General features: G+C 44.7%; 1 protein-coding gene across 1 annotated transcript in view; it reads left to right on the forward strand.

The window, feature by feature from the left end:
• Positions 1 to 11,993: 11,993 nt before the first annotated feature.
• SYNJ2 (synaptojanin 2) overlaps positions 11,994 to 17,074 on the forward strand; it is a 132,667-nt gene continuing 127,586 nt past the window's right edge. The window contains exon 1 of the mRNA XM_053294060.1: positions 11,994 to 12,048. The gene's annotated coding sequence lies outside the window, so the exon portion shown is untranslated. The remainder of the gene's footprint in view (positions 12,049 to 17,074) is intronic.

Raw genomic sequence — 17,074 nt, forward strand, 5'->3', positions numbered from 1 at the left:
TATGGTGTGTGTTTCAAGGATCACATAAGATGTTTGCAAGTACATTATTTTCTCTCTGTTTAGTTAAAAAAATATGAAAACCCTACAATAAAATTCATTTGTCCTTCTTTAGCCTACTTTCCAGTAAGCTTATGAGATCACCCAGCATTCTATGTGTGTGTGTCCGTGTGTCCCCCCACTATTAACTTCAAAATTCCTGGACCAATATGAACCAAATTGGGTACAGTTTTAGGGACACCTAGGGACACCTCAGTGGCATACTTTGTGATGATGTCATCCACCCCAATCCAAGATGGTGGATGTGTAAACCTTTGAGGTGCAAATGGGCTAACTTGTGAACTGTTTAACTGATTTGAACCAAGTTTGCTACAGCTGTAGAAACACTTAGGGATGCCCAAATGGCATGGTATATGATGATGTCATCCACTCCAATTTAAGATAGTGGCCACATGAACATCTGAGGTACAAGCAGGCTAACTTGTGGACTGCCTAAATAATTTAAACCAAATTATATACAGTTGCAGTGAGTGGAACACAGGGACACCTCAACAAAAGTCTGTGATGATGTCATCCAAAATGATTAAAGATGGCAGTTGCATAAAATTCTGAGGCACAAGTGGCCTAATTTGTAAACTGCATAACCGATTTGAACCGAATTTGGTACAGCTGTAGGGAGACATAACAGTGTAGTTTGTGATGATGTCATCCACCCCAATCCAGAATGGTGGTCGTGTGAATGTCTGAGGTGCAAGCCAGCTAATCTGTAGACATTTGAACCAAATTCGGTACAGTTACAGTGAGTGACACACAGGGACACCTCAATGGCATAGTTTGTGATGATGTCATCTACACTGATTCAAGATGGCAGACGCATACACTTTTAAGTGAGTTCACTTGTGAATTGCTTAACCAATTTGAACCAAATTTGCTACAGCTGTAGACACATCAATGGCCTTGTTTGTGATGTCATCTACCCCGATGCATGAACATTTGAGGTGCAAGTGGACTAACGTGGACTAATCGATTTGAACCAAATTAGGTACAGTTGTAGTGAGTGACACGCAGGGACACCTCAGTGGTGTAGTTTGTGATGATTTCATCCACCTTGATTCAAGATGGTGGAACCATAAATTTCTCAGCTGGTGTAGGAGGTCACCCAAGCTTGGGATTACATTGCCCCACATGCTCCAAAAGGCAGGAAGGAGTCATACTTGAAGATCCTTAACCAAGTGCATGTGGGCACATCTCCTCAGTTCTACTTCCTGCCTTTGCTCCAGAAGGCTCGCATTACAGCTCGCTGGCTCTGGACTTGTTTACTAGGCCCTTTCTTCTCTTCTGCTTATATTCCTATTATTTTTGACTATTTCCAATATCTTCTTCACCTGGTATTCTACTACTCTTCGTTTTCTCTAGTTACTAAAGAAAAATAAAAAAAATAAAAATAAATAAATAAAATAAAAATTAGTTATTTCATATCTGTTCTTCCTACTGTTATTCATTACCTCTCCTCACCTCTTGCTGACCCTTTGGCTGATGTCCGCTAAGAAGACCGAAGGTCTCCTGGCCGTTAGGGAGAGATCTGCCCGTCAGCGCCTGTTCCCGCCAAAAACCCAGGACTGCACGAATCCTGTAAGGAAAATGGCAGATGTATCAGAGGACCTCGCTGGCGCCAGTAGGCCACAGCGCTCCTCATTGTCGCCAGATACTGGTGAGGAGACTGGGCGCAATTCATGCCACCAGCCATCCACCGTAGCAGGACACAAGCAGCTGCACAAGAAGCGGAGGCATCCTGACAAGGAGGCCCCATTGGTGGGAGAGCTTCCCCTGGCAGCGCAGGCAAAGTAAGCCCGCAAGATTTGGCCTCACTCCCTCCACACACACACACTCACTCCTTTCTCCAACAGTTGGGTGTGCAGGAGGAGGCCTCAGCAAGTACTGGGGCCGCGCTGAAAGGAACGTCAGCAGGAGTGGCCACCCCAGAGCCCGGAGGAATCAGATGGAGAGAACGTGCAGGGCAATGAGGCAGGCAGTGCTGAGCCCGTCAGAGCACCCCGAAGGCCATGAACAACTTCCCTCTGTGAGATCGGAACTTGCTCAGGGGGGTGAGGAGGTGGTCGCAGATGCCCCCTATGTGGCCTCTCCCTCAGGGCCTACTCCTACGGGGAATGTGGCAGTTCCCCCTGATGCTGCCACTGTAAAGGGCTGGATTCAGGAGACTGTTCAAGTCTCACTGGCAGTGGCGCTTAAAGTGCAGAAGCCTGCAAGGCATTGGAAGTGGCAGGCTGTGATCCATATGTCATCCTCAGACTCTCAGGAGGAGATGGTGCCCGCTAAGCAGACCAGGGTGGGTATACGCCAGGACTCTGTGCCCAGGGGTAGGGGGAGGTCTTCAGACTAGTCAGGAGAGGACTGCCCAGATTTATTGTGACCCAGGGGCAGTGGGTCAGAGACATTGCTGGGCGACCCAGACAAGGGGCCCTCCTCGGAAGAGGGGGAGATTATTGAGGACTCTGCAGCAAACTTACACAGTCTGAGGCTCTCTTATGGAGAATTTTCAGCCTCTAATTAACCAGGCTATTGCTGCGCTTGATCTGAAGTCAGTTACAGAGGAACAGGTCTCTCCTGTGTCCAAGGGTTCCTTGGTGCTGCCTAAGGCTAAGGTACCGCAGACTAAATCAGTGATGCCTGAGGGCTTTACTAATACCATCAAGGAGGAATGGGCAGCTATTGCGGCTCCCAAACGTACATCGGCATTGGCTAGAAAATTGTACAACTTTGAGGAGGAGATTCTGGACTTGCTGAAGGTGCTATTTATGGATGCTCCCTTAGGGGCCCTACTAAGTAGCCTAGTGGTACCCAAGAATGGGGACTCCTCTTTTAAGGAGCCAGGAGACAGAAAAGCAGAATCTGCACTGCGCAGGGCCCACGAGGCTTCAGCAATGGCCACCAGAGCTGACACCACTGCGTCCTTGGTGTCTAGAGCATCGGTCTTGTGGATCGACACCCTCCAGCTGATCAATCTAAGATGCAGCGTAAGCTACTTGGTCTGCAGAGGGCAGCTGCCTTTTCAGCTGATGCTACTCTGGACAGTGTTCAATTCTCGGCACATGCGGTCAGTGCAGGTGTCCTGGCAAGATGCAACATATGGCTGAAATATTGGAAAGTTGGGCTAATCTAGGGCTAATTTAGCTGCTGTTCCCTATGCTGAGGGGAAATTTGGGGATGAGGCCCTGAAAGAGGTCCTCATTGAAACTAAGGATAAGCGCAGGGCTCTGCCATCAGCCCCTAGGAAGGAGGACAAGAGTTTTAATCATAGACAGACGCAAACCTTCAGGGTGTTTAGACCTCAGTTTCATCAGAAGGAGCCTTTTAGGCCTTTTCGATCGCAGTGGAACAGATCCAGAGGCCAAGGCAGCCAAGGGTTCAATCAGCAGAACCGTCAGTCTTTCTGAAACCAGCAGCGGGGCCCCAAGCAGCAGTCCTGACTCCCACTCAGGCAAAGTTGGGGCCCGCCTTTTGGACTTTTGGCCCGTTTGGAAAGAATCCATCAACGACAGGTGGGTTCTTTCCATTATCCTACACAGGTACAAAGTGGAGCTGGCCAGCCCCCCAGGAAACAGATTCCTCCTTACCCCAAGATCTAGGTAAGCGGAAAAGCACAAGGGGTTGTCCATGGCCATTCAGCATCTGGTGGCTATAGGGGCCATAGAGGAGGTCTCACCTCTTCAGAGAGGCAAGGGCATCTATTCTGTGATTTTTACGGTGCCAAAAAAGGACGGATCGGCCAGGGCAGTTCTCAACCTACGCCCAGTCAACTGCTTTGTGATAAAGAGGAGATTTAGGATGGAAACCCTTAGTACCATCTCAGAGGCATTGCAGATGAGGGACTGCATGGCTTCAATAGATCTCCAGGATGCCTGTTTGCACATCCCCATTCATCCACTCAGTCGACACATACTCTGCTTCTGCTATATGGGGAGGCATTATCAGTACAGAGCCCTTCTTTTGGGGCTCTCATCAGCCCCCCTAGTTTTTACAAAGGTTCTAGTCCGTTAGTGGCCATACTACACACCGAGGGGGTCCACCTGTATTGTTTCCTCGACGACTTGCTCATCCGTGCGAGTTCGGAAGGGGCAGTTTGGTCGGCTCTGGCCAGAACAATGTCTGTGTTACGTGCCCATGGGTTTTTGATAAATGTGGGCAAGAGTCACCTGACTCCCACACAGAGCCTTCGTCATCTGGGCGTGGTAATGGAACCTCAGTATGTAAACTGTTTCTACCACAGGATCGGATGGAGGTCTAATCGTCACTGGCTCGTGTGATTGCTTTGAGACCGTGGGCCAGCCTTCTCAATCTAGCAAGTTTGTTGGGTCTCATGGTGGCGGCTATGGACTCAGTGCCTTGAGCGAGGTTTCATCTACGCCAGTTACAGTGGGCTCTCCTCCCTAACCAGCACAGGATTGCTCTCAAGCACAACAAGAATATTCCTCTCTCGGTGTCTCTTTGCGAGTCAATTCATTGGTGGACAGCCCAGGGAACCTAGACAAGGGCAAGCTGTTCATAGAACCCGAGAGAGTGATGGTCATGACGAATGCCAGCCTATCTGGCTGGGGGGCTCACTGTCGGAACAGGCCTGCCCAGGGGCTTTGATCGGTGGAGGAGTCGCTCCACAGCATAAACTGGCTCAAGCTGCAGGCTGACTTTCTGGCCCTAAAAGCCTTCACGCCCTTGGTGAAGGGAAGGAACATCTTAGTGTGTACAGACAACATCTCAACCAAGGCACACATAAACAGGCAAGGGGGGACAAGGTCAAGATCTCTTTTCTTTCAGTCTGTGGAGTTGTTGGATTGGGTGGAGAACAACTTAATATCCATTCTGGGCCATCATGTAAGCGGAATTTCCAATGTTCGGGCAGATCGGCTAAGTCAGCAGGAGATCCAGCTGGCAGAATGGGGCCTGCACCCTCAAGTATTTTGGTGGCTGACAGAGCGGCTGGGCGCCCCCAGAAAGACTTGTTCACATATCCTCAGAACGCCAAGATTCCGAGGTTTTACTCACGTTTTCCGATGTTGGGGGCAGAAGAGAAGGATGCGCTATCGGTGCCATGGCCTCCGTGTCTGCTGTATGCATTTCCTCCAGTTCCGCTGCTCTCCCGTTGCCTCAGGAAACTGCAGGGGTCACAGGTATCCCTGATATTGATTGCGCCTTTTTGGCCCAGAGGGTCTTGGTTTTCCGAGATCGTCGACTTGGCCGTAGGTCATCCACTCAGATTGCCAGACTGTCCAGATCTGCTGTGTCAAGGTCCGATTTACCATCCTTGCATCTAGAAAGTGTTCAACCAACAAGATTTACCAATCGACTTGACGTAGTTTTCTGCGTTGGACAGCAAAGCTCTCCCTGCAGCCAGACAAGTGCAGGTTGAGGGAATTACTGGATTTTCTTCAGGACAGCCTTACACTTGGTCTGAAACCCAACACACTTAAATGCCAGGCGGCGTGCTTGATCCAGATGTTGTTTCCTCATCAACGTTTGTTTCAGGCACAGCATCCTCTTCTACACAAGTTCTTGAGGGGGGCAGCTTTGTTGTCTCCACTGGTCTGCCATCGTTTTCCGTCATGGGATTTGCATATTGTTTTGCGGGGTCTGCAGTTTCCGCCATTTGAACCACTTTGATCTGTGTCATTGCAGATTTTGTCCTGGAAGGTGGCCTTTTTAGTAGCTGTAACATAGGCCAGGACGGTTTCTGAATTGCAGGCTCTGTCAGTTAAGAGTAATTTGTGTATTTTCTCTAAGGACTCTGTGAGACTTATCCCAGATCCTTCGTTTATCCCTAACTTAAACTCTCAGTTTCATTGTGAGGCAGACATTTACTTACCTTCTTTTTGTCCAGATGCTCATCACCCTGCGGAGAAGGAGTGGCACCGTCTGGATGTCAGGCAGGCATTGAAGATATATATTGACAGGATGCTGGCTTTTCGTAAGTCAGACGCTCTTTTTGTGGCCTTTAAGGCTTCTAAAATGGGATGCAAGGTCTCTACAACCATTATCGCTCAATGGGTCCGTTCATACATTACGGCGTCGTATGAAGCCCAGAAACTTCCGGTGCCTGGTCAGATTACGGCGCACTCAACTAGATTTGCAGCCACTTCTGCTGCGTTATCTTCACCGGCATCCCTTGAAGAGATTTGCTACTTGGTCGTCACCTTTTACATTTTCAAGGCATTTCAAGTTGGATGAACATGAAGCTGCCAGAGCGTCATTTGGTCGAAGGGTCCTGCAATGGGTCCTTCCGGGTCAATAGCTCCAGCTTGGGTATTTTCCCTCCCATGGTTGGTGCTGTGGTATGTCCCAAGATTGGGTGACCTCCTACACCAGCCGAGAAAGGTACATTGGTACTCACTGTGAAGGTGTCTTCTGGCTGGTGTAGAAGAGGTCACCCAAGGCCCGCCCGTGTTGTCTTAGGCTGGAGCTGATGATCTGGTTGTAGGGGGACAGTTTTTCTGTCTTTCTCTGCATTATTATTCGTATATTGTTGTATTTTCTCTGTTATGTTCTGTGTTCTGTGGTTTTCATTCTGTAGCTTGAGCTGTTTTATGCACTGAGGAGATCCGCCCACATGCACTGGGTTAAGGATCTTCAAGTATGACTACTTCCTGCCTTTTGGAGCATGTGGGGGGCTGTAATCCCAAGCTTGGGTGACCTCTTCTACACCAGCCAGAAGACACCTTCACGGTGAGTACCAATGTACCTTTTTGAGGCGCAAGTGAGCTAACTTGTGAATTGCTTAACTTATCTGAATCAAATTTGCTACAGCTGTAGGGACACATAGGTACACCTCAATGGTGAAGATTGTGATGGTGTCATCTACCCCAGTTCAAGATGGCAGACACATAAACCTTTGAGGCACAAGTGTACTAACTTTTGTGGACAGTCTAACCGATTTGAACCAAATTTGCTACAGCTGTATGGACATATAGGGATGCCCAAATGGTGCAGTGTGTGATGTCATCCACTCTAATTCAAGATGGCAGCTGCGTGAACATCTGAGGCGTAAGAGGGCTAATTTGTGGACAGTCTAACCAATTTGAACCAAATTTGCTGCAGCTGTAGTCAAGCCTCTTCGTTTTATTCAATAAAATATTGAATATTTTAAAATAAAACTAGCTGATTCAGCGCAAAGTATTTGTGCCCCTAGCTCACCACCACATTCTCACCCCACCTCTGCCATTTTTGCCCGCCCGTCCTTGCCCATCTTCTCCCCCCATCTGTCTCCACCTGTCCGCCCACCCCCATCTCTTTTTTTGCGCCACCCGCCCCTACTTTCTGGCTGCTGGCTGGCTGGCCGGCTAGCCAATTGTTGACCACGCCCACCCACCACAGCCGCCCGCCACTATTTTCTTCGGTTGGATGGCCACCACCGCCGCCATATTCTTTCTCTGGACCGTCCCATGGCTATCCGGCAGCTCTCCAAACTCTTGCAAGAGCTGCCACACATGAGATTAGTGACAGGTATGTCTTAGAGAATTATATATAAAGAAGAAGATATATTTTTATTTTGACTTTTAAACCTGTGGCTTAGACTTTCTTGGGAAACTGCCTGTATTATAACCATGCCTACAAAGTGAAAAGCACCCCTCATAACACTATAGGCCCCCAGCCAGTCATGAGCCTAAGCCTCCACCCTGGGACCAACTTGGAAAGTCCCTAACCCTGCACACAGTGACACATAAGCAACAGAAAATGAGCCATTTGAATAATGCACTTTTAAATTAAGAAATAACTGGGTGACCAACTCACTGAAAAGGAAAACCATAGGAAATGTGACAGCAACACAGTTATGTTTAAAAATACGTGTTTCAATTTATAGGTGTTTGGTGGTTTTTTGTTTTGTTTTTTTGCTTTAGAGGTACTTTAATAGTTGCCATTAATGGGTATTAATTGAAAGTCAGTAGGTGGCTTTTCCACTGATTGTCTGCTCATGCTGAGAGGAGGATACAACTCGGTGGGATTTAAATAAATTGTTATTAATGGGAGCAATTTATTAAATGAACAAGGAAGTCTCATTCCTACCACCTCCGGTTTGATACAAGCTTTTAAGGATTTAATCTGCCTCTGTACATACTACAGATATGATGTCTGCTAGGGCAAGAAATTAGGATGCATCTTGGTTGATTAATTTTCAAAACATGTTAGAAACCAAGGCAGGTATTTGAATAATACTTAGCATGCTTACAGTGTTTCAGAGTCCCCAGAGCATGCTTCATATATATTATTTTGATGTAATCCTTAGAAAAATCCTGTAAAGTAGGTCAAAAGTACTCTTCCCATATTACAGATTGAGCAGATTGGTCTAAGACTGGGAGACTAGTTTGCCTAAAACAGAGATTAAATTTCAACCAGGATTCTCCAATTCTTACCTTAGCTTCTTAGGGCTGGAAATGATATGTTAATGACATCATTGTCTCCTGAGCAAATGCTCTTCTTTTTAAAATAGCAAAGGTGGTGAGTCCGATCCAGATCAAGCCTGTGTTGCAGGTGGAGGGGAGCTTTAAACTTTTGCACCTGTGCCATTTTCCTTTTAAGAATCAAGTAGCTAATTTGCCCCAAAGTGCCATTTGCTGCAATGGCACCTTCAGGGGCAAACAGCTGCTTTGGAGCAGAGTGAGCCAGGTCTTCTGCAGCTATTTAAAAAGAAACAAAACATGAAGACTATGATGACATGTTGCACATCCTATCTAGTCTGACTCTTAGCCAGTAAGGTACACCAGCTCTTTTCAAGGTAAAATCTGTGTATGATGAACAGTCTATGGACTGAGCAGGGCATCCTGCTCCTGCCTACCTGCTTTAAAAAACATTAATCTCAAAGAGATTAGCTGCTATTTGAATTCATAAACTTCATAGCAGCTTCCTGCAAGTCTCTAGAAGTTGCCTAGTTTCCATTCTTCATTTTCTGTGTGTTGCAAGATGGCAGGAATCTGAGCCAGTAGCCTCCAATTTTTATTATTATTTCTTGTTTACACAGTCAGACAGGTGTTATTGACTGGTTTGTTTTATCCAGACATCGAGTCCTTCCCAAGGACCTGGGATGCCAGAATTTTATTGTCAATTGTTATAGATATCGTCGCAAAATATAGGCTGTTCCCAGTAAAGCTGCTTTTTGTAATTGGCTGGTGGTGATTTCTGTGGCCCCTATGGTGTTGAGGTGCTCTTCAAGGTCTTTTGGAACTGCACACAGGGCGCCAATGACCACTGGGATTATTTTGGTCTTCTTCTGCCACAGCCTTTCAATTTCAATTTGTAGATCTTTGTATTTGGTGATTTTTTTCTATTTCTTTTTCTTCTATTCTGCTATCCCCTGGTATTGTTATGTCGATTATTTTAACTTGTTTTTCTTTCTTCTCAACTACATTTATATCTGGTGTATTGTGTGGCAGATGTTTGTCTGTTTGTAGTCGGAAGTCCCATAATATTTTTACATCTTCATTTTCTACCACTTTTTCAGTTTTTTGGTCCCACCAATCTTTGGCTACAGGTAGCTTGTATTTTTTGCAGATGTTCCAGTGTATCATTCCTGCTACCTTGTCATGCCTTTGTTTGTAGTCAGTCTGTGCAATCTTTTTACAACAGCTGATTAGGTGGTCCACTGTTTCATCTGCTTCTTTACAAAGGCGGCACTTGCTGTTTGTTGTTGACTTTCCTACTTTTGCTCTTATTGCATTTGTTCTTAGTGCCTGTTCTTGTGCAGCCAGTATTAAACCCTCTGTTGTTGTTGTTGTTGTTGTTATTTTTGCTAAGTGTGCTACAAGAGAAGTCCAGTGTAGGAGACAATGCTACACTAGTATACACTGCAATATTTATTTATTACATTTCTGTCCCACCTTCCTTCCATATTGGATCTTGAAGTGACTTACATTGGTCCTTACATCAAAACACTGACCAGATCTAGTCCTGCTTAGCTTTGGCAAGGTGGCTGTAATGGTAGTTGAGGCCCGTCATTGACCAGGCAAAGTCATTTTGCATAGATTTCACTGCTATGAAAGTTGACAGAATGAAATCCAGGAGGCCCTCTAATACTGCAGGGGTAATGTTCACAGAAACTGTGATATTTGAGTGCTTGACCTAACCCCCACCCCCCCAAATGGGGTTAGGCTCCTTAGCTAAACAATCCACTCTTGCACCAAGTGTGGATGGAACTGCCTGTGCAGGGAGAATGGTCATTTAAACTTTAAACCTCCCTGCACCAGCTGAGAAGCACAGGGAGGCATAAAGTGTAAACAGCCACTCTCCCCACACTTCTGAGCTGACATGCAGGAAGGTTTAAAGAAGCAGCACAGGAGGCGAGAGTGGATGGAGCAACCTGTGTCTCTTGTACTGCTTCTTTCAATCTTCTCGTGCACCAGCTGAGAAGTGGAGAGAGTGGCTATTTAAACTGTATACCAATTAAAGGGGGTAGAACATTGAAATAACCAGAACTACCCCCCCACCCAGCCATAACTAAACTGGTATACAAGAAGGTGGCCCACATATGGTCGAAAGTGCTATTCGAGGATGACCTGTATGTGTCATAGAATGTTTATTAAAGAGTTTGCAAAAGGGAAGTAAAAACAATTTGAAATTTGCAGGATTTCAAATTCAAACATTATTCATTTTATTGAATAACTACCATACATGGTAAATTTTAATAACAGTAAATATGAATATGAGAAAGATCTGCTTCTCCTGGGCATGATGCCATTTTGGAATTATTTATCTATTGAGTGTTAAAAATCTGCTGAGAACAAGGAACTTAAAATATGATTATATTCAGAATTTATTTTAGATTATTAATAATGAATTTAAACCTTTCCTTCAGCATGTGGGGGTGGGGGTGCCAAAATCATACTTTGCCTAGGGCACCAAAAGCACTAGGGCCAGGCCTGCTGGGGAGCAAACAGCAGCACAGCATAGAGAGGTAGTAGGAATGCAGGCCTGACGTTTGGCCAAACACAGGCTCATGGGCCTTCATAGGAACATAGGAAGCTGCCATATACTGAGTCAGACCATTGGTCTGTCTAGCTCAGTATTGTCTTCACAGACTGGCAGCGGCTTCTCCAAGGTTGCAGGCAGGAATCTCTCTCAGCCCTATTTCGGAGAAGCCAGGGAGGGAACTTGGAGCCTAGATGCTCTTCCCAGAGCGGCTCCATCCCCTAAAGGGAATATCTTACAGTGCTTACACATGTAGTCTCCCTTTCAAATGCAACCAGGGCAGACTCTGCTTAGCTAAGGGGACAAGTTATGCTTGCTACCACAAGACCAGCTCTCCTCTTCCTGCTTCTCTCAGGTGTGCCACAATCCCCGGCTGATTGTGCTGTTTATGCCACACCCCTGCTGCGGACTGGCCACCCAGATAATCCCTATGCTGCATTCACTTTTGGAGTCTCGGTGGGTGATGATGAGCTGGGTCACTGCTGCATACAAAATAGATCCATACATTCCAACACTTGCTACTGATTACCAGTTGCTGGGGAGAAAAATCAGAAGAGGGCTATTGCCTTCAGGTGCTGTTTGTGAGCTTCCCAAAGGTATCTAACTACTAACCTATGCTAAATGGTGAGCATAAGAAGCATCTTTTGAAAGTAGTGACTTTCTTATATTTAACCAGATGGCAACTGTCCCTATTCAGCCCAGGATAGAATCTTTCTAGTGGCTATTGCTGGTATCCTGTGTGTTTTAGATTGTGAGTTCTTTTGGGACTGCACTCATTTCTTTTTGCCATGTAAACTGCTTTAAAAACTTTTTGTTGAAAAGCAGTATATAAATGGTTAATAGATGATGATGATGATGATGATGATAAAATAAATCATCATCATCATCTAGTTTGCCACTGTGGGAGGCAGAATGCTGGGCTAGGTGGGCCTTTGATCTGATCCGGCAAAGCACTTCAGGTGTTCTTATTGGTAGCAGAAGTGTTACAGGTCAATCAGGATAACAGCAAAAGAACACACTGTGCAGTCTTATGCATGAGTAACAAAAGCCCGTCTAACTCTGCTCACTTGGGCTTATTCCCAGGTATGTATGCATAAGAGTGCATTAATGACTGCTAAAATATTAATTTAGTCACAACTTTATGTGTATTAGATGGTTTTTAATGTAGTGTTCCTACACATAGTTACACAGAGCTAAATGTATTGTCAAAATAATATCCTAGAAAACAAGGGAATACATACGTAAATATATATTACACACACATACACACACACACAAACAAACACATACACACACAGACACAAAGACACACACACTGTATGCTCCATCTGGCTTTCAAGCAATCAGCACATAAAAGAAGCATACCTATATTGTTAATTATAAACAGGGCAGTCTAGATACTCAAAAACCCCTACAAAAATCTGATTGGTCACTCTTGCTGCCTAAATAAATAAGGTCTAGCTAAAACTTGCTCCTCTGCACATAGTTTGGGGATGAAAGGAGACAAGCTTTAAAACAGATGCTGCTAAAAATAGTATTTTAATAGGAAAAGTTAAACATCTGTCATAGTGAGCCTGTTTTTGCTTAGAGATTCATCTTATAATAAGAGGTTTTTAAAAGTACAGATCTGAAAAAAGAACTTACATGCAAATATGTATGATGTGGATTTATTTATGGGATGTGGATTTATTTATGTTACTTGTCTTTCCTCCAAGGAGCTCAGAGCAGCATTTTAACATCACACCAATCTTGTAGTTTAAACTATGTAGGAGAATCTTAATTGTTACAACCACCTAGCATGCTTCATGGACTAATGGAAATAGTTTTGGCAGCAGAAGACAGAATTTCAATTTGCCATTGCCTTCACAGCCAACTGTTTGAGGAATAGTAAGTTCCTCACCACTGCTAACTGAGCAAAGAGAAATCTTTTAAAGTGGTGATTTGCTTATATTTAGAAGTGAGAGAGCAACTGGCCCTATCCAACCCTAGCACAGCATCCCTCCAGTGGTGGTTGTTGGAACTCTTTGGGGACAGGGAACTATCTTTTAAAAATTTATTTTTCTATGTAAATATAAATATTTATCATAGTCTTAAGTTTATTCCAGTGCTTGCATGTGCTTGATGTTTATTTGTTTAATTGATTTATATACTGCCCCTCCAAAATGGCTCAGGGCAGTTTACAAATAAAAACAGTTTACAAATAAAAACAATTAAAATCAAGTTAATAGTTAAAATCAAAACTAAATCAATTAACAATTAAAATCATTTAAACATTAACATTAAAATCATGTAAAACCAGCATTAAAAATTTAAACCATGAATCTAACTAAAAGCCTGAGTGAATAAATGTGTCTTCAGCACCTTTTTAAAAGTTGCCAGAGATGGGAAGGCTCTTATTTCAACAGGGAGCACATTCCAAAGTCCAGGGGGAGCAACGGAGAAGGCCTGTTCCCGAGTAGCCGCCAAATGAGTTGGCAGCAACTGCAGTCAAACCTCTCTAGATGATCTCAACAGGCAGTGGGGCTCATGGTGAAGAAGACGTTCTCTTAAATAACCTGGGCCTAAGCTGTTTAGGGCTTTATAGGTAATAACGAGCACCGTGTATTTTGCCCGGAAAAGTATTGGCAGCCAGTGTAATTCTTCAACACAGGAGTGATATGGTCTCTCCTAGATGATCCAGAGACCAACCTGGCTACCGCATTCTGGAACAACTACTGCAGTTTCCGGACTACATACAAAGGCAGCCCCACATACAGCACATTGCAGTAGTCCAGCCTAGAGGTTACCAGTATATGTACCACCGTTCTGAGGTCGTTCATCTCAAGAAATGGACATAGCTGGCATATCAGCCGAAGCTGGTAAAAGCACCTCTGGCCACTGTCTCAGCCTGGGACACCAGAGAGACGTTCAGATCCAGAAGCACCCCCAGACTGTGTACATGTTCCTCCTGGGGGAGCGTGACCCCAACTAGAACCAGCAGATCAATATCCTCTCCCGAGTTCTGACCCCGCACAATGAGTACCTCCGTCTTATCTGGATTCAGTCTCAGTTTGTTATCCCTCATCCAGCCCATTACTGCCTTCACGCAGGCATTTAGGGAGGTTATGCCTTCTCCTGATGAGGTTGACATGGAGAAGTAGATTTGGGTGTCATCAGCATACTGATAACACCCTGCACCAAATCTCCTGATGATCTCTCTCAGTGGTTTCATGTAGACGTTAAACAACATCAGAGACAATATGGAGACCTGAGGGACAACATAGGAAAGTTCAGATTTGGAAGTCTCCAAGAGACACCATATGGAATCTGCCTGTGAGGTAGCAGCAGAACCACTGCAAAGCAGTGCCTCCCACCGCTAATCCCCTCAGATGTTCCAGAAAGATACTATGGTTGATAATATCAAAAGCTGCCGAGAGATCCAAAAGGACATAGGAAGCTGCCATATACTGAGTCAGACCACTGGGCTATATAACTCAGTATTGTCTTCACAGACTGGCAGTGACTTCTCTAAGGTTGCAGGCAGGAATCGTGACAGTGTCACATTCCCTCTGTCAATTCCCAATTGGATATCATCCATCAGGCCAACCAAGGCAGTTTCCACCCCATAACCCACCCGAAAGCCAGTTTGAAATGGGTCTAGATAATCAGTTTCCTCCAAGACCACCTGGAGCTGGGAGGCCACCACCGTCTCAATCACCTTGCCTAGCCATGGAAGGTTGGAAACAGGCTTGTAGTTGCTTAACTCTGAGGGATCCAAGGCAGAAGCGGTCTAATGATTGCCTCTTTCACACAAGGGGGCATCCTGCCCTCCCTCAGAGAAGCATTTATAATCTCTACCAGGCCCTCTACAACAGCCTCTCTGCCAGATAGTATAAGCCATGTCAGGCAAGGGTCAAGAGAACAGGTGCCAGGCTGCACCGTTCTGAGCAACTTGTCCACATCCACAGGAGTCACAAACTGAAATTGATCCTGGATCATCACATAATAGGGGCTGCTGGACATCTCGGCATCAGACTCTGTAACAATTGTGGAGTTTGAATCCAGGTCGGCCTGAATATGAGAGATCTTGTTCACAAATAACTCATTTAAAAGGTCATAGCGAGTAATTGTTGGTTCCAAGTAGCAATTCAAGGGGGAAGGGGCACTCATTAGCCCCTTCACAACTCTGAACAACTCCGCTGGACATGAGCTTACAGATGCGATACAGGAGGAAAAGTATTGCTTATTTGCCTGAGCACAGATCTTCAAATGTACTCTATGTAATAATCTGTCGGATTCAATTAGAGTCTTTCTCTACTTGTGCTCTATCTACCTCACCGCTTCAGCCCCCGTAATTATTCTGTATACCAAGGGGCCAGTTTCGAAGCAAGTCAGAGAGGATGCTTAGGAGCAATCATGTCCACTGCCCTGGTGAGTTGATTATTCCAATTCTCTACCAAAGTATCGACAGGATCACCAGCAGAACCAACACTAAATCCCTCTAAGGCTTCTCAGAATCCTATTGAATCCAATAACCTTCTTGGGTGGACCATCCTATTCCCCCCCCCCCACGGAGGTGGAACGTGGTCGTAAGTCTAACCTTAACCAGATGGTGGTCTGTCCATGACAATGGGGAAGTCACAGGAGTCCCCACCCACGGAACACCACTCTGTTCAGAGTAAAAGACCAGATCAAGCATGTGACCAGAAATATGCATCAGTCCTGAGACCACTTGGGATAGGCCCATAGTTGTCATGGCCACTATGAACTCCTGAGCTGCCCCAGACAAATTGGTCCCAAAGTGAATATTGTAGTCACCCAGCACCACAAGCCTGGTAGAGAGAGAGAAGTATATTCGATTACTGACCAGCAAAAATTTACAATAAAACAGTACACATTTTACAAATAATATAACAAAACCTGGCCACACCAGAGATAATGTCATTATCCATATTAGTTAAAAGATAATTTAAATAAAATTCATCAGACCAGGCAGGCAAATTATCTAACATAGGTGAACAAGGTTCACTATAAAAATCACAATGAAGGATAACTTGTGAGGTGGATCCTACAACCCCTTTACCACATGGGCAAAGTCGTAAAGATAGCGGAACTCCTTTGTACCTGCCTTCCAATACTGCTGTGGGAAGAACATTTAATCCCGCTAGAGTGAGAGCGCGTCTAAATTTAGGAACAGACACCACATCAAAATACTTAGCAGGTTTAAGATTGATATCTTGACTCCCTAAATATAAACCATGCTTGATCCATGCAGCATCTTGTTGAACTTACATGTCCCAAACACGTTGCTTAACTAACTTCCTGACCTGCTCAATTCCTGCAGCAAACAGATCCTCTATGGAAAGGCCAAAAAGAGAAAATTTACCCAACACTGCTCATTTCCAACTTGAATTGAAACCATCCCTCAAAACCAAAGAGGCCAAACCCACCTGTCCAAAAACCAATTTCAGCCAGAACCGAAAAATGCAACACCAATATAAAGTTTCCAACCTAATAAGCCCAATTTCTCTTCTGATAACAGCATTAGGAACACAACAAGGTACTTGCAAAATACATCTGATAAACTTGGTTTGGATAGCCTCAAGTGAGGTGAAATTAATTGCAGGTCCCAGTTGGGCTCCATATAGAAGTAAAGGTAATACTTTAGCTGTATAGAGTCTCAATGTAGCAAGTATAAAAGCAGCAACATGTGTAAAATGGTAAGATTTTATTTTATTTATAACCAATTGAGCAGACTGCCTGATGGAATTAAAATGGGCATTTCTAGAACCAACATAATGAAACGTAATTCCTAAATATTTAAAGGAATTAACCTGCTCAATCTTGTGTCCTTGTATAAACCAATTATACCGCCTAGCTCGCTTGCCGAACACTAAGACTTTAGATTTACTGTAGTTTATTTCAATAGTGTTAATGTCCAGGCCTGATTTATATACTAAATATGCTCATTAGCTAGCATATAAAATTAGGCCTGTCTCATAGTGTCACCAAGTGACCAAGTTCTTTTATATAGTGACCATGTAGGATCTGGGCGCAAGGAAGAAAGGAGAGCAAGCTAATCCTAAATGATTCAATGGGCTTTATTGAGTATAAAGGAACAACAACATCA

The sequence above is a fragment of the Hemicordylus capensis genome, chromosome 1 (genome assembly GCF_027244095.1).
Source record: "Hemicordylus capensis ecotype Gifberg chromosome 1, rHemCap1.1.pri, whole genome shotgun sequence".
Classification (NCBI taxonomy): domain Eukaryota; kingdom Metazoa; phylum Chordata; class Lepidosauria; order Squamata; family Cordylidae; genus Hemicordylus; species Hemicordylus capensis.